This window comes from Rhodamnia argentea, chromosome 9 (genome assembly GCF_020921035.1).
Source record: "Rhodamnia argentea isolate NSW1041297 chromosome 9, ASM2092103v1, whole genome shotgun sequence".
NCBI lineage: Eukaryota > Viridiplantae > Streptophyta > Magnoliopsida > Myrtales > Myrtaceae > Rhodamnia > Rhodamnia argentea.
Genome location: NC_063158.1, coordinates 5,748,938 through 5,776,767, shown reverse-complemented (window position 1 = coordinate 5,776,767; position 27,830 = coordinate 5,748,938). Strand labels below are relative to the sequence as shown.

Genomic DNA, 27,830 nt, shown 5'->3' with positions numbered 1-27,830 from the left:
AACTGATATCCCGTGAATATATGACCTTGCAGCTTTTCACATAAATAAGACAATCGGAAGAGTGCAGTTGCATTCCATTGTTCAACTGTGGGCACTTCACACGCTAGCTACGGTTTGCAACCAAATGGCAGAATCAACAAAGAGGTTCTCTAATTCTCTAATGGGTTTTGTGCATGCTTGGATTCCATAATTCCATCAGATTGTTTGCTCTTATACTTCGTTTCGGTATGTAGGTATGCAGTCATTACGGGTGCGAACAAGGGGATTGGGCTTGAAATATGAAGGCAGTTGGCTTCAAATGGGATTGTGGTGGTGTTAACATCTAGAGATGAGAAAAGAGGGCTCGAAGCAGTTCAAAAGCTCAAAGACTCTGGTCTGCCTGATTACGTACTTTTTCATCAGCTGGATGTCACTGATCCTTCCAGCGTTGTATCCCTTGCAAAATTCATAGAGACTTGAATTGGAAAGCTAGATATATTGGTACACACACGTTTACAATTACATCTTGTGCCTGCCTTGTGTGAACCCATGCGGAAAGTTGCAATAACGGGCGAAAACTATTGTGCAGGTGAACAATGCCGGGGTTGTTGGAGCCACTGTCAATTATGAAGCTTTTAGGGCTGCCGGCATTTTAGAGGCACGTTTTCAAAACGAACAATGTCTGACCAGATAATTATGCATAGAGAAAATGATGCAGAAAAAGTATTTAATGTCCAATTACAGCATACACTGTATATATAAGAGATTTACCAGCCTTTGTGCTGTTTAGAAGGCTATGTAATTTTCTGAAATGATGCTTGGTATCCCAAGTTTTTATTGGTACTAGCTCTTTTGTCTGCGCAACAGACGGAGAGGTAGTCCATGCTGATGTTCTTATCAAATAGGCTACCTTACTTTCCTCATGCAATTATAGATAAGAGATTTAGAACCTCTTGTTGTTACTCTTAGGCTACTAACAAGAGGGTTTTCCTGGTTTTGACTTTTGATTGCAAAAGCAGGATGCCGACGCCCATGCTCGAGTCAACTGGAGTGAAGCTTTGACGCATAGTCTGGAAGGAGCCAAAACATGCATCGAAACAAATTACCATGGGTCGAAAAGAATGGTAGAAGCTCATATTGGCCTCCTCCAACGGTCTGATTCGCCAAGGATCGTGAACGTCTCGTCCATCATCGGGAAGCACCAGGTAGATGCATGCATACAGTACCAAAAGGGTTCTGAAAAATTAGTTCATTCATTTTTTGGAGTAGATCTCCAAGGTGTGAAACCTTGTCCAGTGCCATTTGGTAGAACTCGAATCTTTGTTATCTGGGTTGAGATCATGTTCCATGTTGACCAATGACCCAATTACAGTATGAAGTCTCCAACTAAATGCATCAGCTGAGCTATGATGAGGTTGTCTAGTAACAATTGCTTATTTTTTCTCAGTATGTGTCTGATGAATGGGCCAAGGGAGTTCTGAGCGACATCGAGAACCTCACAGAGGATAAAGTGGACGAGGTTGTGAATGTTTACCTTGAGAATTTCAAGAATAGTTCATCTGCAGTCACGCCCGCTTATATCATCTCAAAAGCAGCCATTAATGCCTACACTAGGATCCTCGCCAAGAAGTTCCCAGGTTTCCTCATCAACTGTGTATGCCCCGGCGCCGTGAGAACAGAAATCAACGGTCACACTCACACAGGCATCTTGTCCGTGGAAGAAGGCGCAGAGAGTCCAGTGAAGTTGGCGCTTTTGCCCAGTGGGGGTCCTACAGGTTGTTTCTTCATTAGGAAGGAACAATCAGAGTTCTGATGGACGGTCATGACTTATCCTTTTCTGGCTGTTAGGAAACAGGGTCCAGTCGAATAAATGTGTTGTTAACAAACAGCAGGCAAAACTAGTATCGGTACCAGAATGACCATTGTGCAATCAACATGAAATAACAAGACGTGTGGTTTTTGCGTGTTTGCCTATGATTTATTTCCTTCATCCCTTTTACCATGTGTCTGGAACGGTCAACTTACAAAGGATAAGAGTTCATCATCTTCCTTCTGAGTGTGGTTATGTGGATAGTTTGTTTGTAAAAGAAAATAAGAGATGTCTTGTACCACAAAGAAAAAGATGTGAGTGCGCACGTGGACTAGATTTGACACTAATCAATAGTTATTAATTTTTATTTGTGAATTATAATTATCAAATAACCATTGTATTCTATTAAATTTTTTCCACTGTTCGCAAAGGGCTCTTAAAATCTTTAAGTAGGTGTGTCATGAAAAGCTGTGTTTATTCGAACATAACTGCTTAATTTTTGGAATGTTGTGTCTATTCGGACATAACTTCTTAATCTTCGAAAGGTTGCATCTGTTCAAAGATTTTTGCTATAAATTATCGAACATTTTTGTTCGATCACTACTTTAACTTCCATTTTTGTTTCTTCAAAGAGATGTACAACCATTAATTTTCGATCGTATCCCTTTGAGAATTGTTAGAGAAATACCAAAATTGCTATATGATATTCTCATTCCAAGGCTTTATTGTATCCTAAAGGATTTTTACCAGTAACTATTAGCAACTTTGTGTGGCAAATAATTCTTTAAAGAAAGTGAATTCTTGCCTGAGAGTATGATTCCATTTTTTTCCAATTATATTTCCCAACAATTGTAAGGAATTACTTGTTCAACAATGGAGTTAGGATCAATTAAAGTGATGAATCAAGATATGGCGAAAATGGACCGTTTAGACGAAAATAATTTCGCTTGTTGGAGAAACAAAGTGATGTTTCTTCTCACTCCCTTGAAGATTTCTTACATCCGTGTTGACACCTAAATTTTAACTACCAATTTATGATTAAATTCATAAAAATTAGGATAGAACTTAGTCCCTAACAAAACATTTAAATCATTTTAGTATAGTTTTCATTAAGGGTGAGCAAGTCGGACCGATCGAATAGGGAACTGCCGGGACCGTTGGTCCGATTCCCCGCTCCGGAGGGCGGCAATCCGGTTTCCTATCCTTAAAATTGGAATTGGTGTCCAAGCGGTCCAGTTCCCGATGCCGGGGGTATAGAATCGAACCGGATCGAAAGATTTTAAGATTTTTTTTTTAATTTCTTAAATTGTTCTCATCATTATGTTCTTCTAAGTTCTAACCTTCAATGGAGCACTTCTCAAGTAACCATAGAAACAAGGGATTCCCCTAGCGCTTGGTGAGTCCGCTCTCAGATTTCTACCCCCATCTCATCTATTCTGATAAGCAAAGAATTTGTTGCCATTAGGGGTGTCAATGTCTTGGGTCGAGCCGGGTCTCGACCGGGCCCGAGCCGGCCGGAACCTGAACAATGCCAAGCTCGACCCGACCCGAACCCTCTTCGGGCTGGGTTGGGTCGGTTTCTTTTTTTTTAAAATCAAAATCACTCGACATGTCCGTAGAATGAAAGAACATAAAAAATAAAAATGAAAATAAGATAAATTAAAAAGAAAACGTGGGTGAAAAAAAAAAGCCAGAATCGGGCCTGCCCGACCCGGCCCGATCCTAACAAGACTAAGCCGGCCTGAAAATTAGGGTGAATTTTCGGGCCGGGCCGAGTTGAACCGGTGCGGGCTTTTTTGACACCCCTAATTGCCATAGTCACATGAAACGAATTGAGCCACTCAGCCGACATAACCAAGGCAAAGCTTCCGATGGATTGCGTATACCGAGTTTTTTACCACCGGAGTCGAAGGTTAAAGATTACTCCTTCCATACATTAATTATAGAATGACAAAGGATTTTATCTGTCTCACAATTCCATTTGCAGAGTTAACAACGACATAAGGAACTACCTGACAAAGAAACTTCACATCATTGAAATTAGATCAAGGCAATTAATTTTTTGACCGGTGGACAATTAGCCGGTTCCATTGGAACGCCCGGGAATCGGATCGAATCGGTTGGTTCGGTACTATCGGGTCTAGTTCCCAGGATCGTTGGTGGTCCCTAGTTCCGAAAATTGGGAACCAAGATCATCGGACCGGTTCCCAATTCTTGAGGTGAACCAAACCGGACCGGAAATTAGTCACCCCTAGTTTTCATAAAGGTTAATTTAAATTTCAGCATGCATCTTATTTGCATTTAATTAGATCGGCGGCGAAAACGAACTTGAAATTAATGTGCGGACCGGGCCAGAACTTAAAGAAGAATTCGGCTGCACTAGGGGAAGGCTTGGCCGAAAATCTCATGGCCTTAGGGCCTATTTTGAGCTTAATTGGGAAAATTGTCAAAAAAGTTCTAAACCTATTATACTTTTATCAATTCAGTCCTAAAATTTTTAATTTTGCCGATTTAGTCCTAAACCTTTTATATTTTTGCCAATTCAATCCCAAACCTTTTTTTATGCCAATTCGATCCTAAACATTTTGCATTTTTGCCAATTCAGTCCTAAACCTTTTACATTTTTATCAATTCAATCCATCCAACCATCTTTGGCCAGTCAGCGCCGACATGAACTCAATCGATGCTAACGGGATAGTTTTTAATAATATTTAATATTTTTTTTCCTTTTCTCTCTTTTTCTTTTTACTGTTCATCATCTTCCTCCTTCTTCTTCGTAAGCCATCAACCTCATCTTTTTCCTTCTCCCTCTTTAGTGATCGGCTAGAGGCGTGATCCTCATTGGCCGCTGGCCCCGCCGGTGCTGAGCGAGCTCGGCCTAGCCCAAATATGGTGAGGCCAACCTTGCCCATCCATGGCCAATCTTGTCTTTCGGTGATTGTACTAGAAAAATTGAAGAATTTGAAGAAAATTTCAGACTGCTATCCTCACTTTGGTGCTCGAATATATTAAAGTGCATACCCACTTCTGATATTTTGGAGAGTTGTCTGGAGATTTACATGTCTAGATGTTCTCTGGAAAAAAAAAAACAGAAACTGTAAAACTCAAAGGGCGACATTTTATGCCGGTTTTGGGCATTTGCCTTAGATTCAAGCGAAGGGGATGGGTGAGGGCTTTAGGCATAGTGTGGGGCTTCGATCTCACCTTCAACCGATTGCTAATGAGGAAGGAGGAAGAAGATGAAGCTTGTCGCTAATAGGAGGAAGGAGGAAGAAGATGAACAGTAAAAAGAAAAAGAAATCAAGGGAAAAAAATAAAAAAGTTGAAAAGATATTAAATATTATTGAAAATTGTCCTGTCAGCACCTATTGGGTCCATGGAAGCACCGATTGCCTAAAGGTGGATGGATGGATTGAATTGGAAAAAATACAAAAGGTTTGGGGCTAAATTGGCACAAAAAAGGTTTATGACTGAATTGACACAAATGCAAAACGTTTAAGATTGAATTGACAAAATTAAAATATTTAGGACTGAATTAGCAACAGTGCAATAGGTTTATAACTTTTTTGACAAATTTTTCAAGCTTAATTCAGCCCATTAAACTTCAAATAGGGAAAAAGACCTTTTAATTAAAAGCTTATTTAATTAGAAAAAGCCTAATTTAGCCCAGAAAAGAATATATAAGCCCACAAACGACGCCAAAGGCAATGGAAATCTTTTCTCAAGGACCAAATTGCAGATATCTAAAACTTGGGGACTATTTCGTAAATAACTAAAATAGCGTGAAACCTTAAGAAAGCTTATTTAACTGCGCTTAAGCCTCACAATTCAGAGTTCGACAATTGTAACTCAAAATACATGTGAGAACAAGAGAGGGGAGAGAGAGAGAGAGAAGGAGGAAATCACGGCCGCGAGCCTTTCCGATAGTGCTCGACCATGTCGTCACCCTTCTGACCAGAGGCTGAGTCACCCTGCTACTGCCACGACGAGTTGCTACTACCATGCCACTTTCCCAATGACCAAGCTCTTTGGTCTGACACTGTCGCCAACCTGAAACCATTGTCAGCACCCTTGTCATGTCCCCTAGCGAAAAACAGAGCAAACGTCTCTGTTCCTCGTCCATTCGCAGCTGCGACAACACGCGATCTCCCAGTGATCCCTTTCGTTGATCTGGCATTATCTCCGACAAGTCTCAATTGTTGTTCCGCCAATTGTGTGGCCGCCACTCGCCCATCGTTGCAAATTAAACTCGAAATAGAAATGTACTCTAGGCATTTGACGATTTGCCCGAGAAGTTCACTGGCGCCCCTTGAGTAGCTATCTACTGTTGCCAAGGCAACCTGTACCCATCGCCATTACCGATCGTTGCTGATGTCGTTGTTATCGTTGATTATCCGAGTGAGCCACAAGCACAACCGTGAGCTGTTGTATCCATCGAATCGAGCTCCGCCATCACTGAGTCCCGTTCCTATTGTAGTTTCTCTTGACCAAAATGAACAGTTGACGTCATTGCCGCTGTCACAAGCTTAGCTGCGAGCCGATGTCATATGCCGCTAGAAGCTAGCACCATTGGTAATTCTAGGCCTGCACGTCGCTTGTCTGCTGTCGACCAAGCCGAGCCGAGCCAAGCCGAACCGTTTATGATCCGTCGGTTCCATGTTTCAAATTTGAAAATGCTATCTGTAATTAGGTAACAATCTCATCCAAGAATATCTCTTCTATATTGTTGCCTATTTTGAATATTTACATATCAAACATTATCTTGCACATAATATGATAATATCGCTAGATTTATAGATAATATAAAATTTATATAATTGTTAATTTAATCTGTAAGACATTAGTTTATTTTTCCCAAATTATCTAGATTTTATATATTCTAGATAATTAAAAATTTCATTTGAAAGATGCCGTATTATCTATCCCGATTGTCGCAATCTTAAATTTACTTATTTGAAACATGTTGTGAAGTACATGTACCATCTTCAATAGGAGTAACATTCAAGATCCGATGAAGGATTAGAGACTCTTCTTGGTCTCTATAGCTAACTTCATCTCCCTCCCCCGATCCTTCATTGGAGTTAGGTTAGTCTTCATGTTTCTCTTCTATAAGCTCTTCTTCTATTAAAGAGACAATCTTACGATTTGGACAATCGGAGGCAATATGTCCAAACCCTTAGCACTTGAAATATTTACAGAGTTAGGGTGATTAGAACTTGATGCTTCGTTTTTCCTAGGAAGGGACCATGAAGCAGCCGCCCTAGTTTTAGAAGCAGAGGCTGTGACAGACTAAATTTTCATCAATTGAATTAATGAGCAAATTAATACTTATCAGGCTAGTTTAGTAACAAAAGTAATGTTGGGGGATTTTATTTGAAGAGTGATTAAATTCTAAAGCTTGACATCATCATTGGGAGTGGTTTTTTGATGAGGACCACTTGTGAATTATTTGATCGAGCATAAGTGTTTGATATTTGTCCGACGCGGAATTTGGTTCGCGGGTTGAGTGCGAAGTCCCAACCGCCTCAGCTACACCCCATCGACCTTGAGCCCTATATAAGGGCAATCCCACTCTCTCCTCTCATTTTTTATGAAGACCACCCAAGAGAACTCCCTCATTCTCTCCTCTTTTCTTCGGTGGACAAACCCCAACCATCTCTCTCTCTCCTTTTTGGCCGGCGACGCCATGGCTATGCAGCTTGTCGACGGTGGATCCTCGAGATTTCAAGCTGTGCTCAGCCCGCCATCGACCTCGTGCTCTCTCTCTTCCCTTTCTCGGCCGTGAGACATCCAAAAGAGGAGGAAAACGTTCAAGCTCATTTTTTTGGCGATTCAAGCTCCGTCTTCTTGATGTGGCAACCTAAGGCAGGTAGTTCACTAACCCATACTACTAGATTTCCTATTGTAGCTAGGTTGAGTGAAATGGAGCCGTTTGAGTTGAATTAGTGCCGAATTGAATATGTTCTTGTGCGACCAAGCAATCAGCCTTGCATGAGAGATCCAGTTGCTAGTTTTAGGTCTTGGGAGGATGGGTAGCTAAGATTCGCGAGATGATCGTTACGGATTACGTTGAGACAAGTTGAATTTGAGATGGCGGTGCAAAGAGGCCGAATTGGGTATTGTTGACACCTAAATTTTGGTTTTACTTAAATCGGTCATATTTCATAAAAATGAGAATTAACTTTAGTTCTCACCAAAAATAATTTTCATGCATAACATATTTAATTTTTCTCACTCATGCATTGCATTAGCATTCCGCATCAGCGGTATGAGATTGACCTAATTTGAAAGGCGATTTGGACTTAGATTGGCGGACAAATTTTTGGCAATTCATGAATATGTCTGTCGAAAATCAATGGGGGTTGGACCTAATTTTTAAATTCAATTCATCCATTTTTAGCTCATTTAAATGTTCAAGGCTTTTATTTAATTGGTTCTTAATTAATTAAAGGCCAATTTGAGTTCGAATTTACGGGATTGGACCCATAAGGCCTTGGAATTTTCAGCCAACCCATATCCATGTCCTCTATGGCCGAAAATTACATGGCATTTTATGGATTAGGACTCTTGAATTTCAGATTTTTAAATCCGATGGCTAAGAGTGAGTCCTAGTCTAATTAGGAGTTCTAATCTAATCGTTGAAAACGAGCCTTACCTTTGCTAAGATTAGGAACCCTAATGTTCTATATATACCTTATTATACTCAAGGTTATGGGGGGTTCCACCATTCAGAAAATTCAGAATAGTAGAGAGAGTTCACGTGAGATGGATAAGGAAGAAGGAGAGCGCAAAAGGTGAGAAGCGGATTCCTCTAGCAACGAAGGAACATTGGTTCCCTTTTCCTTGCGGATCCGGGAGCTTTTGCTGCGGTTTTCGGTACTCTTTGGCTGCATTTTTACACCTATTACGGTTTTCTCTTTATTACTGCAGTTTTGGCACCTATTGCTGCGGATTTTAGATTTAGGAATATCCTTCCTTTCGAAAATTGTAAAAGAAAAGGGTTGATTTGCTTTGATTTGCTCTAATTTCTATCCTTGATTATCTGATTTGATTAATATCTTGTCTGATTTGAATTTTTTGATAAACTTAAAATTCTTAAAAAATTTAGTAGGATATAGTTTCCTAGAAATTATGTCTAATTAAATTTTTAGGAAGATAAAGTTTTATCTCATTAAGTTTATTATGGAAAATAAAGCCAATAGGATTAAATCTAGGATATTTTTAATCTAGCCAAAAATTGCATACAAAGAGAAAAAAATCCCATGAAAATTCGGCACATCCTCATGCATATTTTCGGATTTTATGTCTGCATATCCACTACATTTTTTTCGAGTATCATAACTTGCCTTCCATATTTTTTAAAAAATATCATTCGCATATCATGCACATCCATTATCTCATGCATATGTCATTCTTGCATTATCTCATTCGCATGTCTCATGTGTGCATCTCATATAGATTAGGATATCGTATCTTGCATATTTTACTTATCTTTGCAATTACTTTTCATAAACTTGAAAATCCAAAAAATTCTCTGATGGATGTGAGGTTAAAGATTTTCTAAATAATTTTGGGATTTAATTTAAATTATTTCCTAAGCTTTTGAGGAAATCTTACATCGGGTCATGTTCAATTGAGTCCATTTTTTAATTCCGAAAATACGTTGAAAATACCAACAAAAAAAAAACATTTGTATTGCATATCATATAGGTTAGAATGCATGTTTTGAATTGCCATGTTATATTTTGCCCCGTTATTATGCCATGTCATTCGTACGTGTGTCATATTCATAAGTTATCATCTAGTGTACAGATAATAATTCTCATGTCATTGCATATAATTAGAATATATCATTTGCATGCTTTAAATTTGAGTAGTTAACTTTTGCATGTAGGGTAATTCGACTTTAAATTTGAATGTTTTGCGCATCATCATGTCATTTAGATTTGAATGAAGGGTAATTTGACTTCATGTTATTGTATTGCATTCATTCACATCATGCATATTCGTTTAAGAAAGTGAACACAATAAAAAAAAAACACCTCATTTGAGTTTAAAAGTACATCCAATCAAGATTGAGTTGCCGACCTATGATATCTTATGGAATTAAGGTACCGAAATGGCATTAGCTTTAATTAGTTAATGTAATCAAATCCCCAAACCCTTAATCTCTGGTTTGTATAAATAAAATAGTTCTCCTGCTATTTTATTTAGGTTTCTAACCAACCTACCAAAAATAGTTAGTGGCGACTCCGAATTCTAAATCATTCTAATTAACCAAATTTGCGATTTGGTAGACCTTGGGAGAGTCCGTATTAGGTTAGTTATTAAAATAAACCCGATAATCCATTAGCCTAAATTTATTTTTAGGTTGCGACAGGTATGTTCTTGGATGGTTAAGAGAACAGCTTGCATGTTGGATATGGTGGATGGATCAGGATCTTAAGAAGATGAGTAATTGAATTCCAAAAGCTGATCGTCTAATTTTTCGTCAACTCAAGTTGAATTGAAGAGAGAGCTGTCCAAAGGGGTGGTTGGCCGTGGGCCTTAGAGGCTTGATTGAGGGGCTTTGTGACTTTCTTGTGAAATTCACCGCTTGATCTAGTGCCTAAGAGGCTTGGGTGACTGGAAATTGTGGACTGATCGTACTGAAAGTGGAGGAGTCGAGGCAATTCGAAGGATGGGGACTGTATATTTGTTCGGCCATGGAGGTCTTGAGGGCTACTTACTTGTGGTGATTAAGGGGTATTGTTGTTGAAAAGTACTCTCGTTGTATCTTGATTGCTTGGCGTCTTTGAATTGGTGAACGGCTTCCTATTTTTTGACTCAATAGGTAATTTAGTCATTTGGTTTAATACTATATTTGCTGAGCTTCGACTCGCTCTTCAGTTGTTACCCTCTTTTCTAGAGATACCTAGGTACCGGCTGCTACCGATGATTGATTGTCACGCCCCGATTCTCGAGCTTGCGACATCCTTACCAAATCACCCTTAGGTCATGAAGGATAGTGTCTCGGGCACACTATCGACCTACGAACTTGCTACGAATGTGAAAACGTGAAACTCACCCAAACAAACAAACATACGGGGATAGGTAAGCGGGAAAGCAATACAATAGTCGATCAGCCAAAAGATAATTTTTATTTCATAACAAGAATAGATGATCCTTAACCTTACATAGCTATCAACTAACATATACATCCCCATATTTCAAGGTGGCTCCCTAGGATCTCAAAAAGATACACGAGTCGGGTAAGGTTAAACTCTCATCTACTTAAAAAATCTCACAACACCCTTACCTTGGCATCAACGGGGCTCCAAAAAGGGGATAGCCACTCACCTATGCTCTAGAGCCTTGACTAGAAGAGGGTTACGCTTCCATGTCAGACTCGGGGTCCACCACCTCCCCGTCCGATGTATCTAGATCCATGGGATCCCAAGAAGAGACGTAAGGGCGCAAGTTAGGTGGTCCCTCAAATCCCAGAAGCGGGCTATGGAGTACATCCCCGTTATGTAGGAATTGGGCCTTGAAGAGGTGCAACACTAAGTGTGGCAACCCTTCATCCACCCGGATCTTGGTGACGTGTTGCCCCTAGACCCGCCTGGAGGGCACTTCATCATGGTGGATAATATAAAAGGACTGGTCGGTAGGGAAGCCAAATCGGACATGTCGCTCCATCACTTGGGACCCGAAAGGTTAAACGATGGGGTGAGAATAATCTCGGTGAGTCAACGCTTAAGCCCGACTAGGGCATTGATTCGCTTAGAGCATTCTACTAAGCAACCACAGAAACACCACACAAATATATACATCAATCACATGCAACTTACCAATCTTCAGCCATGCATAATGCGATGCTTAACTTGACTCGACAATCACATTAAACAATTACTTAAGCCAACCATCACGTCGGTTTGCATACGCAGGACATCACATGAAGTCCAATTATTAATAAACGACCCATGCGACTAGCGTGGTTGGTGCACATGACTGGTGTAGCCCAACATTATGACCGGAAATGTCTATTGGCGGGACCAGACATCGTCTTTTACTTCTGGCGATGGCGACCGAAAGTTATATATCCAGTATGACCGACACGGTATAACGGACAAGCATTCCAAAAGGAACGCCGGCCTGTCACAAGCTGCGACCGGCATTCGATAATTCGCGTGATCCGTACAACCGGCACGGGCACTAATTGACGTGCTTCTGACAAGTGGTGTGGTTACACGGCGGCACGGTACGAACTTGTCAGAGATTAAGTTCGATCCCGTCATATGACCACACATGCACATCCAACAACCAATTAGTTCTCATTTTTATTTATAACCGAATGCTCATATAGACGTTCTCAAAGACTCAGCCCAGGGTCGGTTTAATGCTAAAACATGCAATTTACTTCCACACATGGTCATATGAATGCACAAATTATCCACCAGACTTTACATCTTTAAACAAGATAACTTACACCCAAAATTCCACATGCAACATCCATCAATCGGTGCAAAGACAATCGTCATAAATTAATTAACCACACATAATTATTCCGACGACAATCATTAATCTCAATTTCATTCAATTATCGGTCGTGCGCTCGGCTCTGGCCTATCGCTCGCTCGCGATCAAACAACGGCAAGTTATTGCCCAATCAATCCAATTTAATCATCAACTAGCTACATATGACCTAGCTAATCAATCTGGCTTAATTAATCGTGGCCATTTAACCTAAACCTAATTCCTATATGACCCGACCACGATTACGCTACCTAAATACCATATACTGCTAATTACACTAGTTAACTACCACTAAGTGTAATTAGCGCCCTAATTGGGGGTTAGGGGTTTAACTCACTACTAATGGTCCGAAAATGACAACGAAGGTGGTGCCGATTCTCGGTAACGGTTGCTACATGGCGAGAGGTCTTGAGTAGCGATGTCTTCACGGCTCACCGGGGCTCAAGTTCAACGGCGGTTCACTGTAACCACTGCTCCGGCGGTGGCAAGGCGGCGCGTGGCGATGAAGGTCGTCGAAACTAGTAGTGGTGAGCGGAGCAACCGATAGAAGCCAAGAGAGAGCGGGCTAGAGGTGGCGGTCGTGGGGCTACTCTATGGCTCTCAATGACGGATCGCGATGAGGACGGCGGCACGAGGTTGGCTCTTGGTAGGTTGAGCCACGGTGGAGCCGGGGTGGTATGAGGTGGCTGCGGGGGCGACGCCCAAGAGGGTGAGGATGGGGTCGCAAAAACCAACGTGCTCGAAGGGGTCTCGGGTGGCCGGAGGCTCCGTAGCTCGCGGTAAGGTGGCGTGACGTTGGGGATGGCGAGAGGCGACCAGCAGGTGGCGAAACAAGGCTGAGCAAAGGGTGAACTAGATGGAGGGGATAGACGGGGTTCGCGGCTCCTCGGGATTGCAGCGGACGGCTTGGCTAAAGCGTGACAATGGTGGTGGTGAGGACGCAGCGCGGCGGCGAAAGGCGTGGCCGTGGGCGATGGTCGGCGGAACAGCAGCAGCGGCGAAGAGGGGAGGAGGAGTAGTGATCGGCTGAAGGGGGGTGTGCTCGCACGACCGGGGGGAAAGGAGAGAGAGAGAGAGAGAGAGAGAGAGAGAGAGGGTGGGGGATTTGACTTGTTGACTTGGGGGGTTTGTGATTGGATAGGTAGATGGTGAGGTGATAGTTGGTGGGGCCCTCATGGAGATTTGAATTATTTTAGCATTTTGTGCATAAAGAAGAAGGGCAAAAGGGTCATTTCACTTTTCGGGACTAATTGGATTTTTGGTTCAATTGACGAAGGGTAAATTGGATCTTTTTGCGGGTCGAGCTCGATCGGGATTAGGCTCGGACACAAGGATTTCGATCCTAAAATGTGGCGACTAAGATTTCGAAACCTAATATAATCCGACCGGCATCTTATAAGATATCCAACCATTGTCACTTAAATCTTCAAAACCCCACTTTAATCAATTAACTGGAATTCATAGTTGGACCTTAACCGAGTCCAATTATCTTACAAACGTGAAAGTTACGGGGCGTCACACTGATAGAGGCAAAATTGGAACGTGCTATCGGGATTAGTACTCCAGAGTAGACGTTACCTTTGAAATCCTGCCAGTGTATTTGTTTGGTTTGTTTAAAGAAGATAATGCAACTAACCGATATCTATATTCAAATATAATCGGATTCTTTTGCCTTGTGTGATCAATGTGTGCTATTTCTTGAATGCTATACGGGTAGTAAACCCCGATAAGGTCATACCCTACTAGGCATAACTACCATTTATCTTTTCGCATGCACTTGTATTTGATGTATAGCCACTGTTTGTTTTTAGTTTATCTAGCTTCTGCATGCGCCCTCTAATCATGTATAATATAAGATTAAATCAAAGCTCGTTTTTAGTGTCGGATCACGGCTTGGGACGTCGGAGCTCTGATGAAGGAAAGGCTTATTACAGAGGCACTTTCACCCTTGGAATAGCCTTCTTTGTTCCAATACTGAGGATTACTACCATGAGCTTCTTTAAATTGTCATTACACCTTAAGTACGAGTTGACAAACATCATTACCAATTGAATAGGGTTGAAGTTGGACATCATTACCGATTTTGATCGAAGTCCAATAGGGTAGCAGGCAATAGTTTGCTCTTCGGGCTCGAAAACATCACAAAGCATTGTGAGGTGATCAAATTCCGCTGTACATTCTTGCATGGAAAGCTCCTTTTGTTTGAAACTATGAAACTGGAGGCAAGTATCTTGATGGTAGTTCATCGGTAAGAACTTCTTCTTCAATTCTTTCTTCATCTTTTCCCAAGGTACGATACGACTTTTTCCTTCATGAGCTCTTTGCTTCTTCAAATGTTCCCACCAAATAAACGCATGATTTTTTTTTTAAAGATTGATGGCGACTAGCTTCACTTTTCGATCATTTGGTATTTCTTTGTATTCAAAACTCTTTCTACATCGTGCAATCAATCCATAAATTCTTTAGCTTGCATTTTTATTCAAAATTAGGAAAATCAACCTTCACATAGCAATCATGTTGAGATTCAGGAATCTTCCATACTGGCGTCAAGGGGTAGACATCCTATTCATTAGAGAGAGAAGCTTCTGAATCATAACACAAATCATCATGTTCCAGAAGTTTGAAGCATTGCTGCACCTATCTCCTTAGATCATCCACCCCTACATCTCGTAGGTCTCTTTCTTAAGTGTAGAAGACTCAACATTTGGCCCACGTCGATGACCACCAGCCATTGAGCCTTGCTCAGATACCAACTTGATGCCGGGAGAGAGTGTAGAAAAGAAGTAGTTAACACAAGTGAGAATTTAAATGGATAAATCGCTTGCCACCCAAAGGAATTACGTGAGGGATAAGAGCAAAATAAGAAATTCTTATAGTATACTTATATAAATAAGTATGGAACAACCTTCCAAGCATGAGTAATACCAAGACTCGTTGGAAAGACAAACTAGTTTTACTAAAAAACAGCTACAATTAAATAGGGAGTTTGGAATCTTAAACGTCATTTACTAGACCTTGAAAATATGAGAAATAAATATAGTTGATTCAAGGTCTCCATATTTTGACTATTTCCAAAGTTGTCGAATTAATGACCTTCAATAATGCGAACAACCCAAAACGCGAAGTGATCGATTAGTAGATTCGGCATCGACAATAGGCTCGTGAATTAACAATGATGAGGTTGATCGATAACCAGGAAATTGACATCTTGTCTACTAAATCGACAACTCTATTACAGAATCGACATCTTCTGGCATCAGTTGGGCTGTTGTGAAGATGCTGGAGGACACTGCAAGAGAGCTTGTCGGACGCCGAGACTTGCTAAGGACGTTGCAGCTGATGCTGAATAGAGTCAATGACTTGCTCAACAAAGCTTCAGCATGGGCAGAGGCGAATGACAGCCAGTACAAGACTGGTTTAGCCTTGGTGAGATTAACACGCCGAGTGGGGATAAGTACATCATGAGTGTCATAACATGTGTACGGCGTTCACTTGAGTGCCATAACTTTCAAAATGTTCACTTAAGTGCCATAACTTTAAAAAATCGTTCGCTTGAGTACCACGTCGGACTAAAATCGTTCACTTGAGTTGCATGTCGGACCAAAATCGTTCACTTGAGTACTACAACAACTTTTCCGGCATGCCATGTCAGCTTTCCGGCGTGCCACATCAGCTTTTTTGGCAAGCCACGTCGGCTTTCGAGCGTGTCACGTCGGCTTTCTGGCTGTCACGTCAGATTTTCCGGCGTCCACGTCAACATGGCATTCAAGTGAATGATTTTTGAAAGTTACGGCACTTAAGTGAACGTTTTGAAAGTTATGGCACTCAAGTGAATACCGTACAAAAGTTATGGCACTTAAGTGAACGTTTTGAAAGTTATGGCACTCAAGTGAATACCGTACAAAAGTTATGGCACTTCTAGTGTACTTTTTCCCGCCTAGTGGGTTCGCGGTGCTGTAGTCGTCATCGGTGAAAGACTGAAGCAGTTCAACTCGCGGCCAGGAAGTGTAGCGTATTCAGGCAAGAGACGGCAGCTGGGCACATGAAAGGGAGCACCACAGCGATCGCCGGAATGGCTAGAACAAAGAGCAGCGAGCAAGGCACGATCGAGGAAACTCTGCAACCGGTCTCGACTGAGGAGATGCACGCCCGAGGAAGGAGAGAACTTTCTCTCTCTTCCCTTCTTGACTCTTCCTTGCGTTACTCTCTCTGCATGTGCAGACTTTGCTCCTTTTTGGGTGAGTACTGCGTGCACGACCCTTTCAGTGTACGGTATTGACCGAGAGGAAAAGAGAGCCCTCCCTCACTCGTCTTTTCTCTTCGTCTTTTCTCTCCCGCTCTCTGTATTTTGCCGTGCCTCTCACATTGTGTCCAGTGTCTAGTGTGGCCATGTATTCAATGAAACGCCCCATCTCAATTGTGACAACAAGTCTCTATATATAGCAAATCTGGGGTTTTTGTTTTCTACGTCTCACTTTCAACTTAGGTAAATTTATGATTATTTTCTCTTGTTGAATTTCCAAAATCTGAATTATCCCCCAAGTAATGCTATTTAATAATTCAATTATTTCATCTTAGCTTTATTATAGTGCAATTTTCTGCTATATAATGTTCATGGGTTTGGCCGAATTTTCCTCACGGCGGGCATAATCCAAATTATCCAATCCGGTTCAGAGCCTTCCATTTGCTGCTGGTCGAGTTGATATGCAAATGTTCTTAATATCTATATACAATTTAACTAATATTATTTTTTATGGGCCGAGGTCGATTCCTAATTTTCTATGCAATGAATGAATAAATGAGTTGCTAAAATTTAGGTGTCAATAGTTGCCCCTCTTTGAAGGGGAGCTCAAAGAAGTTCCATTAAAAGATAAATTGACACATAAATCTCAACTACGCAAACTCAATGAATGTACTTTTTTGTTGGGAATGCGAATCAAATTTTTTTGAGGTTCATGTACAGATATGTTCAGCCCCATTTCGTGATCATTGCGGGAAGCCTCCTTAATTCTTACTGCCTCCTTCAGTGGGAAGTTCCCTTCCCTTTTCTAAAATGCCTAATTGATATACCTCAGCAAATGTACAAAGTGGAGCTACCTGCTCTTTGGCTGACCTTCTTCTTCCCATTCGGGTTGGGTTGACCCAGAAGTCAAGTAAAAAGGAATGGAACCACTGGAGAGTCGTCTGCAGTTCAAACTTGGGCAAAGACGGCCTACTTTTGATCTACGAGAGGAGCTGATGGATGAGTAGGCTTCTCCTTTCGATTCACGAAATGTGATCCGGGACAAGATGGGAGTTTGTGTGCTAGAGATTCACTCTATTTTTTTGCAATGAGAGGAGTTTACTACACATATGACCTCGTTTAGCCTTGTCTTAAATGTTGGCTCATAGGTAGGTCCAGAGCTAGCTCGTAATTATAAAGTAAATCGCCCAATGTTTCCAAATTAGACCAACTTCGTACCTTTCCGACATAAACCATATCTTTCGGAGAGGTCGTATTTTCTCTATTCCAATCTTTTAAGTCCTCGGACCACTCGGGAAATTGAAATAATAAGATATGGGCTATATTTTTAGCTATTATCAATGAAGGTAATAGAATATATTTTCTAAGAATGGATTGGATTACTAATAGGGATCCTCTTATTACTTGCCATAAAATGAAACTTTTTTTGTCCGCATAAAAAATAATTTATGCGTATGGAAATCCACTTAACTCAATTCATTAAAAACAAGTAAAAGTAGCAAATTGAAATGCAATAATAGATTCATCTCCTTGTCTATCAAAACATTTCGGAATGAAAGATTTCTCTTTTTATTTTCAATAATATCTTTTTGAGCGAGAGCTAAAGAATCCCCTAATAATATTGTTATTATACCTATTAAGGATATGAAATTCATTACGTAAGGTATGATTATAAAAAGAGGAAGAAGTCGAGCTACAAGAAAAATGCCCGGAGCTGCCATAGGAGCAGTATGTATAAGAGCCGAAATAGGAGTAGGACCTTCCCACGGAAAGTCACAGCCACGGGGTAATAATAAGTCCTATTGTAAGCCATTGGCCAGCCTGTTGTTGGAGTTGCATTATAGGCAGTAGAAGTTGTAAGCCTATTTCTTCTCCTTACCTAAGCCCTAGCATCATAAATTGCTCGTAAAAGTTTTCTCGAGTACCTTTATACCCGTTTGGTGATTGGCCTTGTGCTGTTATTGCGATGAGTATTTACCGGAGGGGTGGGCTAAGAAAATGTCCAGCGATGCCGAAAGCCTCACAGAAGAAAAAATGGACGTGGTATTAAAGGAGTTTCTGAAAAGATTTTAAACAAGATTCTCTAAGGACCAAAGGCTGGCCTGCTCAACTATCAGCATATGCAATCTCCAAAGTGACCTTGAACACGTACGCGAGGATTATAGCAGCGAATTACCCCGCCTTTCGTATAAATTGCGTCTGCCCTGGATTTGTCAAGACGGGCATAAATTGCAACACCAGCTTCTTCCCAGACGAAGGTACAGAGGGTGTCCGGCCTTGTTGCCCGATGGCGGTCCATCTGGTCGATTCTTTCGAGGGACAAAAGAGGCTGCATTCTGATTGAAGATGCTCCAATTTCAAATGAAGGAATGTAGAAATTTGAAATCTATTGTCAGTGTGTGAGATTCAAACATTGGAATGGCTAATGAAAGTTTCTGATACGTCAGTGTATATTTGTACAGCTCTTGTTTGGCGTGAGGTATGTGATTTGAGATCTGCAGTAATGTACATGCCTCCCTCAAATATTTCAAGATTATGCACAAATGACAAATGTGAGGTACCTACTACATGAAAATGCATCCTCTAGTTTCTGCCCAAACCAATCTCTTTGGTTAAGAATATTAAGCATCATGGTTCAAGTTCGTGAGAAATTTCAGAAATTGTTTCTTTTTCTCTTCTTTTGCAGGAATTATTTGCTGTTTCTGGAGAAGTTCTTATACGAGGACACTTTTTTGTAGGTTCAGAACATTTAGTTGAAAACAGCCATCAATTCTGATAACTCAAAGTAAGGAGCTAATTTTTCATTCAGTCAGTGTAACAGCAAATCATAGGAAGTTGTTCCGTTCAAAACTTGAAATCTTGCATGAAGGCTAGATCGTCAAAACGTCTCATTTACTCATTTGGCACACATATTCGGGTAACTATCATCTCGTTCATAAAGAACAACACAAAAGGGGAAAAAAACAGTTTTAACCATGTAAGACCAAGATGAAAAATGAGGGAATGAGAGAAAAGAAAAATGTATAACAGCCATCGAAATTTAGAAAGAAAAAAAAAACTCGAACCATAACTAATAGAGACCTTTGCACAGAATGCTACACTGAACAATGAAGATGCAATTGTATCTAGCGTAAGGTACAAAATACCACACTTCCCATACTTGTGGTCAAATGGGAGTTTACTTCGGTACATTAGTGCGAGCTCCAAAAACAAGTAGTAGTAAATTGTTGCAATAATTAGTGATTTCAAAACAATCAAATAAAAAGTTGATAAGCGGCTCAAATTACATTTGCTAAGTTAACATTAGTTGGTCATAACAGAGAAAAGTTGACATCACTCAAATTGAAGTTGCAGTTTCTTAATAAACGTTAGTAAAATGCTTTGGAAAGCTATACAAATGTATGTTAGAAGATAATTTTAACAATTGAAGATTGTGGGAAAATGGCTGAATTCCCTAAAATAAACCCCAGTCGTTGGGAGCATTCTTATCGCAGAAAAACGGAGATTGTAATGAACAAGCAAGATATTATTTGAACCTTGTCAATGATCGAACTTAAAGATATGAACTGAGTGCCATTTGATGAGTAACTGAGAACAAGGGAGAGGGATATAGAAAGGATGAAGTAATGAAAGAAGAAGTCATTGCTAGTAGTAAGGACTTGTCACGATCCATTGGTTCATATAGAATCCATGTCCTAGGTGTATCAAAAAACATTCTTTTCGCTAAGTGTATATAATAAAATAGAGTAAAAGGGTCCACCCCGAAACCGAGGGCGTACTAACTAACAGCTGAGTTCTCTCCAAATAAACCCCAATTTTAGGTCTAGTCCCACATTTACTCCGAACTTTTTTTGCCTCGAAAAAACCCCCCCAACTTTAGGTCCAGTCCCAAATCTATCCCGGACTTTTTTTTTTATCTTGGAAAAAACCCCAAACTTTAAATATAGTCACAAATCTGCCCCGAATTTTGTTTTGTCTAAAAAAAATCACAAATTTTCAGTGTATTCTCAAATCTACTCCATGGTCTAGTCCCAAAATCCACATTAGAAAAGTAATGGGAAAATATGTACGGACTGATGTGCCATTTCCACGTGCATAACAAATCCACCCCAATGACGAAATTATCCAAAGTAAAATCACTTTAGGATATGAAAATTAGGGACGACTAATGGCAATTTTTGGACAGAGGGCTAATGGTGTAGATTTAGGACTAGAGTAAAAATTATTCATTTTTTCTCAAACGAAAAAAAGTTCGGGGTAGATTTGGGATTGGACCTAAAGTTTAGGGATTTTTTTAGACAAAAAAAGTTCGAGGCAAATTTGGAACCTGACCTAAAGTTGGAAGTTTTTTAGGGAATTAGGCTATGGAAATATAAGTAAATGTTAGTACTTTTAAATTTTTTGTCGTTAACATACTAATGTGTAGACCTATCTAAATGGGTGATAGAACCATTTCTTAACCCATATTTGATGGGTTATATTGTTATGTGGGTTAGTTTATAATAAATGTGTTTAGAATGGCAAAACCCGAAATAATATGGGTGTTAAATGGGTTCACTACTTAAATACAACCCACTTCTATATCTCTCTCTTCACACTCTCCCGCCCTCTCTCGATCTCGCATTTGCTCGCTTCATGCTCTCACCTCAGTTTGAGTATGTGTTTAAATACAAAAGTACTTTAGTAATATAAGTCGGGTCAGGTCACTATATTGGTATCACATGAAAATTGGTCAATTTGGGTCACATCATTTTCGATCCGACCCAAACCCTTTTAACAGGTCGACTAACATGCTACGGGCTAAATAATTTAGTTGTTAAACTCTAGTTATCAACGACTCTTATAAAGTTACCGACACTAAAAGGAATTTACCGGCATGGATTGGTGTCCGGAGGCTTGGGTGACTTGACACTGAAAATTAGCTGCATGGTCAAGCAACGTGTTGAAAGTTTGGCGAAGTGCGCCATTCTTCCGAATAACGTACCTTGTCGTTGCTTCTTTGTCAGGAAGGAACAGTGAGACTTTGGATAGAACATAGCAGTCTAGACTTGTGAATGCAAAGTACATCAAAGCCATCTTCACTGTCGGTTTGATTTTAGGCTTGGCCTCTCGACAGATAACAATTAATTCAACATATAGGATGAGTCGGCGGAATTATTGGAGCACTATAGAGCTTTTTATTAGTTGCGAAAGGATAACAAGGCTGTAAGCATAGCACGGCGGAATAGTTCGATTAGCCCGCATAGTTTATCGAAAAGCTCGGCATGTTACGTAGACAATATCTTATTTTCTTGTACAAGGACTTACCTACAAAAAGCGTTGTACTATATATTAGTGCAATAAGTGCATTGTAAGTCATAAAACTTGTTTTTAAAGTGCAATTCTAAAACTTGCAAAAAGTGCAATCAAGTCCTAAAAACTTGTCAAATTGGTGCAATCAAATCTTTTCATTAACTTCACCCGGTTTGGTAAACGGAAAACGCCGAATGTGATTGTTTTTTGTATCATTTTCTCTCTCTTATGTGACGCCGACTTGGCCAAACATGAAATATATGGCTAAAATTATCGGGGTGAGAACCGCAACCCTCGTCTATGGTCGGTGAGGGTCACCGGCCCTTGGCTGGAGCTTAGAGGTGGTGGTGGCGAGGGCCAGCCCGTCGCATGCATCTTCTCTTTTTTTGTGTCCTTATATATATATAATTGCATATTTTTAAAATTACTCAAATAAATTTTGTATTAAAAAATCAGTTTTGGATCAAAACGACGTCACTTTAACCATATATTTTGTATTTTACCCACGTCGGCGCCATGTAGGAGAGAAAAATGATGTAAAAAAAGCCAAATCAACATTTTTCTTTAGGCAAATTAGACAGAGGTAATGGAAGGGCTCCATTGCACAAATTTGACAAGTTTTAAGGCTTGATTGCACATTTTGCAAGTTTAGGACCCAATTGCGTTTTCGCGATAAGTTTCAGGATTTCCAATACACTTATCCCTAAATTAATTATGCTCTTAGTTTTAAATGCATATCATAATCAATTCAATCTTAGAAATATATGAGTGACTGCTTCATCTTCATACGTTGTTAATATAAGTTTCTTTAGCATAACTTTTTTCTATCTTATTTCCTCGAGCAAAATATTTTTCTGTAAATAGTAACCTCATGTCAGTCACTTCAACTTAGTCGTAATATCAACGTGCATGTATTTTTCACCAAAAGGGTTAACTACCCCTTGTAGGAGCCTTCCGTGGATTTTCTGTAACTCTTAGAACATGCTTTCTTCTATAGCAAATCTTGTCGGTTCCCCAACAGGATGGCAGGTCTAGTTGTAAAGATAGTCCCCTCCCCAATATATTGATATGAATTCGTAGGCGCAGACAAGATAAGAACAAGCGCTTTAAAGAGACCTATTGCAAACGATATCCTGTGAATCCAGCTTTTACATAAACAAGACAATTGGAAGAGTGCAGTTGCTTTACATTGTCCAACAGCGGGCACTTCACACACTAGCTACGGTTTGCAACCAAATGGCAGAATCAACAAAGAGGTTCTCTAATGCTCTAATGGGTTTGTGCATGCTTGGATTCCATAATTCCGTCAGATTGCTCGCTCTCATACTTTGTTTCGGTATGTAGGTACGCAGTCGTTACGGGTGCAAACAAGGGGATTGGGCTTGAAATATGCAGGCAGTTGGCTTCAAATGGGATTGTGGTGGTGTTAACATCTAGAGATGAGAAAAGAGGGCTGGAAGCAGTTCAAAAGCTCTAAGACTCTGGTCTGTCTGATTACGTACTTTTTCATCAGCTGGATGTCATTGATCTTTCCAGCGTTGTATCCCTTGCAAAATTCATAGAGACTCGAATTGGAAAGCTAGATATATTGGTACACACACGTTTACAATTACATCTTGCGACTGCCTTTTGAGAACCAATGCGGAAAGTTGCAATAACAGGCGAATAGCTTTGTGCAGGTGAACAATGCCGGGGTTGTTGGAGCCACTTTCAATTACGAAGCTTTAAGGGCTGCCGGCTTTCTAGAGGCACGTTTTCAAAAAGAACAATGTCTGACCAGATAATTATGCAGAGAAAAAGATGAAGAAGAAGTATTTAATGACCAATTACAACATACACTGTATATATAAAGCAGAAGGATTTATCAGCCTTTGAGCTGTTTAGAAGGCTAAGTAATTTTCTGAGATGATGCTTGGTATCCCATGTGACGCCCTGGAATTTCGTAGTTTGTTAAGAGACCGAGTTCAATAAAAAGGATTATTGTGGAATTCTAGTTGGTATAAAATTTCGGATCAAAAGGACGTAAGTGACGATTTTTGGACGTTTCCCGATTTGTCGTTCGATTTCGATTGGGTCTCGAAATCGTGGTCATCGCGACTTAGGATTTTTATTCGTCGCGCCTAGACCTTTTCCCGGACCAACCCTAGTTCGTAGAAATCCAAATTTATTTTCTACTGATTGAGCCAAAAATCCGATCAGTCCTGAGTTATCGAATTACCATTTTGCCCCACCAATAATGCATGTGAGACAAAATTTATTCAAATCCATGGTAGGCCCCTTTGGTCAAGTCTTCACCAACCCATCACCATCATCTTCTCTCTCTTCCTTTTTCCTCCCCCACGTCCCACGTGATCTCTCTCTCTCTCCCTTTCTTTACCCCTTTTTCCTTTCTTTCTGCCGTGTGATCAGACCCCTTTTTCCCCCACTTGACTTTTCCTTTTCTTCTTCTTCTTCTTCTCCTTTTGCGACCAGACCACCCCCCTCCTCCTGTTCACTTTCTTCTTCCTCTTCTTCTCTGGTTTCTGTGCGACGCCCCCCACCAAGAACCGAAGCTGCAGCTGCTTCGCCCGGCCAACTCCATCGCCGCGCCACTTCGTCGCCCACCAGCCACCACCGCAGCTCCGCCTTGCGTCGCCGCCCCACCAGCAACCAAGCTGGACGCCGCGACGGCCGAATCGCCGAGACCCCGCGACTTCATCCCTCCCTCTCGGCCTCGTAGCTTCACGCCGCTCCTCCACCGCACCGCGTCGTCGTCGACCGTCCCACCGTGAGCCGCCACCATCGCTCAAGCCGCGAGATCCGAGGACCCGAGACCTCACCCGACGCTGATCGAGCCCCCTCACCTCGGCCTCCTTTGTTCCTCACCCGAGACCCACTAGATCCGGGTGTTCCGCCACCGGAATCGCAGCCTCGTCGTCGTCCCGAGAGCGTGGAGCCAAGATTTTCCGTTCGGGTGAACAGTGCCGCGAACAGTGTTCGGGTGAACAGTATTCCGTGAACAGTGACAGTGAACAGTACCGGGTGAACAGTGATCGGTGAACAGTATTCCGTGAACAGTGAACAGTATCTGGTGAACAGTGATCGGTGAACAGTGCTCGTGAATAGTACCGGCGTGAATAGTGCCGCCGGCGGCCGTGAACAGTAACTCCGACGGTGAACAGTATTTTTCGACATCGGTCTCAAAGTTCGTGCCGAGGAATTTTCAAGGATCGCCAATAATCGTCGCGGTCGGGGCCGAGTTCGTGTCACTGCCGCTCGGGTTGAGACCGCCCGAGCTAGTTAAAACTGTGAGTTGACCCTAATCCTTGGTTAGGGCGCTAATTGCGCCTAGAATTAGTTAGTTAGTCGGTATGACATTTAGGTAGATTTGATTATGGTCGGATTAGTTAGAAACCCGGTTTAGGGTAAATGGCCATAATCGATTAAATTAAAATTGTTGTGGCTAATTGTTGTTAAATGAATTTGACTGTATGTTGTGATTTGATCGCGAGTGAGCGATAGGTTAAGGACGAGCGATCGATTGGCGATTTTAAATCAAACCGGCTAATTAATGACTCTGGCACGAAATTGAGCCTTTATGTGGCCTAATCGAATTGGTTTATTCGTGTTGAATTGATGACTTTGTTTGGGCGGATCGCCACGTTGAAATGTTGATTTGAGTATCCTGGATGCTCGTTGAGTGAGTTGGCGTCCGCTTGGGAATTAATTGTTCTGTGTATCTTTGCGGTGTCTATTCGGTAGTCCGCATATGCATATGACCGTGTGCAAGATCAAAGACATATTTTAGCATGAAAATGGCCTTAGGGCCGAGTCTTTGAGCACGTTTGTGTGAGCATCCGGCCTAAATCAAAGAGATTAAATTGATTGATGTGTCGGGTGTGCTGTATGGTCATATGACGGAACGATGATGGGTTTTCCTGGCAAGTTCGTCTTGTACTCATAGTACACACCGTACCATTTTTATGGAACCACACGACTTGCCAGAAGCACGATAATTCATGCCCCGTATGGTACGTACGGTTTTAAGGGATTATCGGATGCCGGTCGCAGCTTGTGATGGACCGAAGCCCCGTATAGGGATGCCTACTTGCCGTGCCGTGCGGGGTGCACTGGATACACCGCTTGTAGTAGCCGTTGCCGAGAGGGAAAAGGAACGTAGCCCGGTCCTGCCGGAAGAATGCGGGATCGCATTAGTTGTGAGAGTCGATCACGCCGGTCGCGTGGATCCTCATCACCGTGGCGCCAAGGGCGCGATCATCGTTAATAAATGGACTTGTGTGGTGTCCAGTGCATACTTGTGAGTGTGATGCGTGTTCAGATGGTTGTCGGATGTGGCTGTTGAGTGGAGTCAAGCATTGCATTATGTGTGGCTGAAGGCCGGTAAGTATGCATGTGGGTGATTATTGTCATGTGATATGATTGTTGGATATATGGTTATATCGTGGTGTTATAATCCTCGTGGTTAGGATGTTTTAGGTGAATCGGTGTCCTAACCGAGCTTAGGCTTGATTCACCGAGATTTATATCTCACCCCGTTGTGGGAACCACTTTCGGGTCCCAAGTGATGGAGCTTTGCGGACACCAAGGCCAGGTTATGAGGGTAGTCTTTTGGAGTAGATGAGAAGTTAACCTTATCCGACCTAGTGACCTTTTGAGGTCTAGTGAGCCGCCCCGAAGTATGGGGTTGTATATCTTTCTGTAGCTCAGTAGGGTTAAGGCTCATCTGCTGTTTGGTGATCGTATATGTTACCTTTTGTTTATCTGCCTTGGTATGTATTTCCTGCTATGCTATCCCCGTTTGTTTTTATGTTGTCCGGGAGTAAACCGTTTCCGCATGCGTATATAATTGAAAGGTCGATAACGCGCCCGGGACGTTATCCTTCGTGACCTCGTGGCGATTTGGTAGGGATGTCGCGGGCTCGAGAGTCGAGGCGTGACATCCCAAGTTTTTATTGGTATCTTTTGTCTGCGCAACAGACGGAGAGGTAGTCCATGCTGATGTTCTTATCAAATGGGCTACCTTACTTTCCTCATGCAATTATAGATAAGAGATTTAGACCCTCTTGTTGTTACTCTTAGGCTACTAAAAAGAGGGTTTTCCTGGTTTTGACTTTTGATTGCAGAAGCAGGATGCCGATGCCCATGCTCGAGTCAATTGGAGTGAAGCTTTTACGCAGAGTCTGGAAGGAGCCAAAACATGCATCGAAACAAATTACCATGGGTCGAAAAGAATGGTAGAAGCTCATATTGGCCACCTCCAACGGTCTGCTTCGCCAAGGATCGTGAACGTCTCCTCCATTGTCGGGAAGCACCAGGTAGATAGATGCATACAGTACCAAGAGGGTTCTGAAAATTAGTTCATTCGTGTTTTGGAGTAGATCTCCAAGGTGTGGAAACTTGTCCAGCATCATTTGGTAGAACCCGAATCTTTGTTATCTGGGTTGAGATCAGGTTCCATGCTGACCAATGACGCTATTACAGTATGAAGTCTCTAACTAAATGCATCAGCTAAGCTATGATGAGGTTGTCTCGTAATAATTACTGATTTTTTTCTCTCAGCATGTGTCTGATGAATGGGCCAAGGGAGTTCTGAGCGACATCGAGAACCTCACAGAGGATGAAGTGGACGAGGTCGTGAATATTTACCTTGAGAATTTCAAGAATAGTTCATCTGCAGTCACGCCCGCTTATGTCATCTCAAAAGCAGCCATCAATGCCTACACTAGGATCCTCGCCAAGAAGTTCCCGGATTTCCTCATCAACTGTGTATGCCCCGGCGGCGTGAGAACAGACATCAATGGCTACAGAGGCATCTTGTCCGTTGAAGAAGGCGCGGAGAGTCCAGTGAAATTGGCGCTTTTGCCCAATGGGGGTCCTACAGGTAGTTAGCAAACGGGATCCATATGAATAAATGTGTAGTTAACGAGCTGCGGGCAAACCTAACATCGATACATGTGTGGTTTTTGCGTGCCTGCCTCCGGTTTATTTCCT

At 41.6% G+C, this 27,830-nt stretch overlaps 2 pseudogenes; both read left to right on the top strand.

Annotated features, from left to right (window-relative positions):
• Positions 1–5: 5 nt before the first annotated feature.
• LOC115748570 lies at positions 6–27,728 on the top strand (annotated as a pseudogene).
• LOC115729893 lies at positions 15–1,861 on the top strand (annotated as a pseudogene).
• Positions 27,729–27,830: the final 102 nt, after the last annotated feature.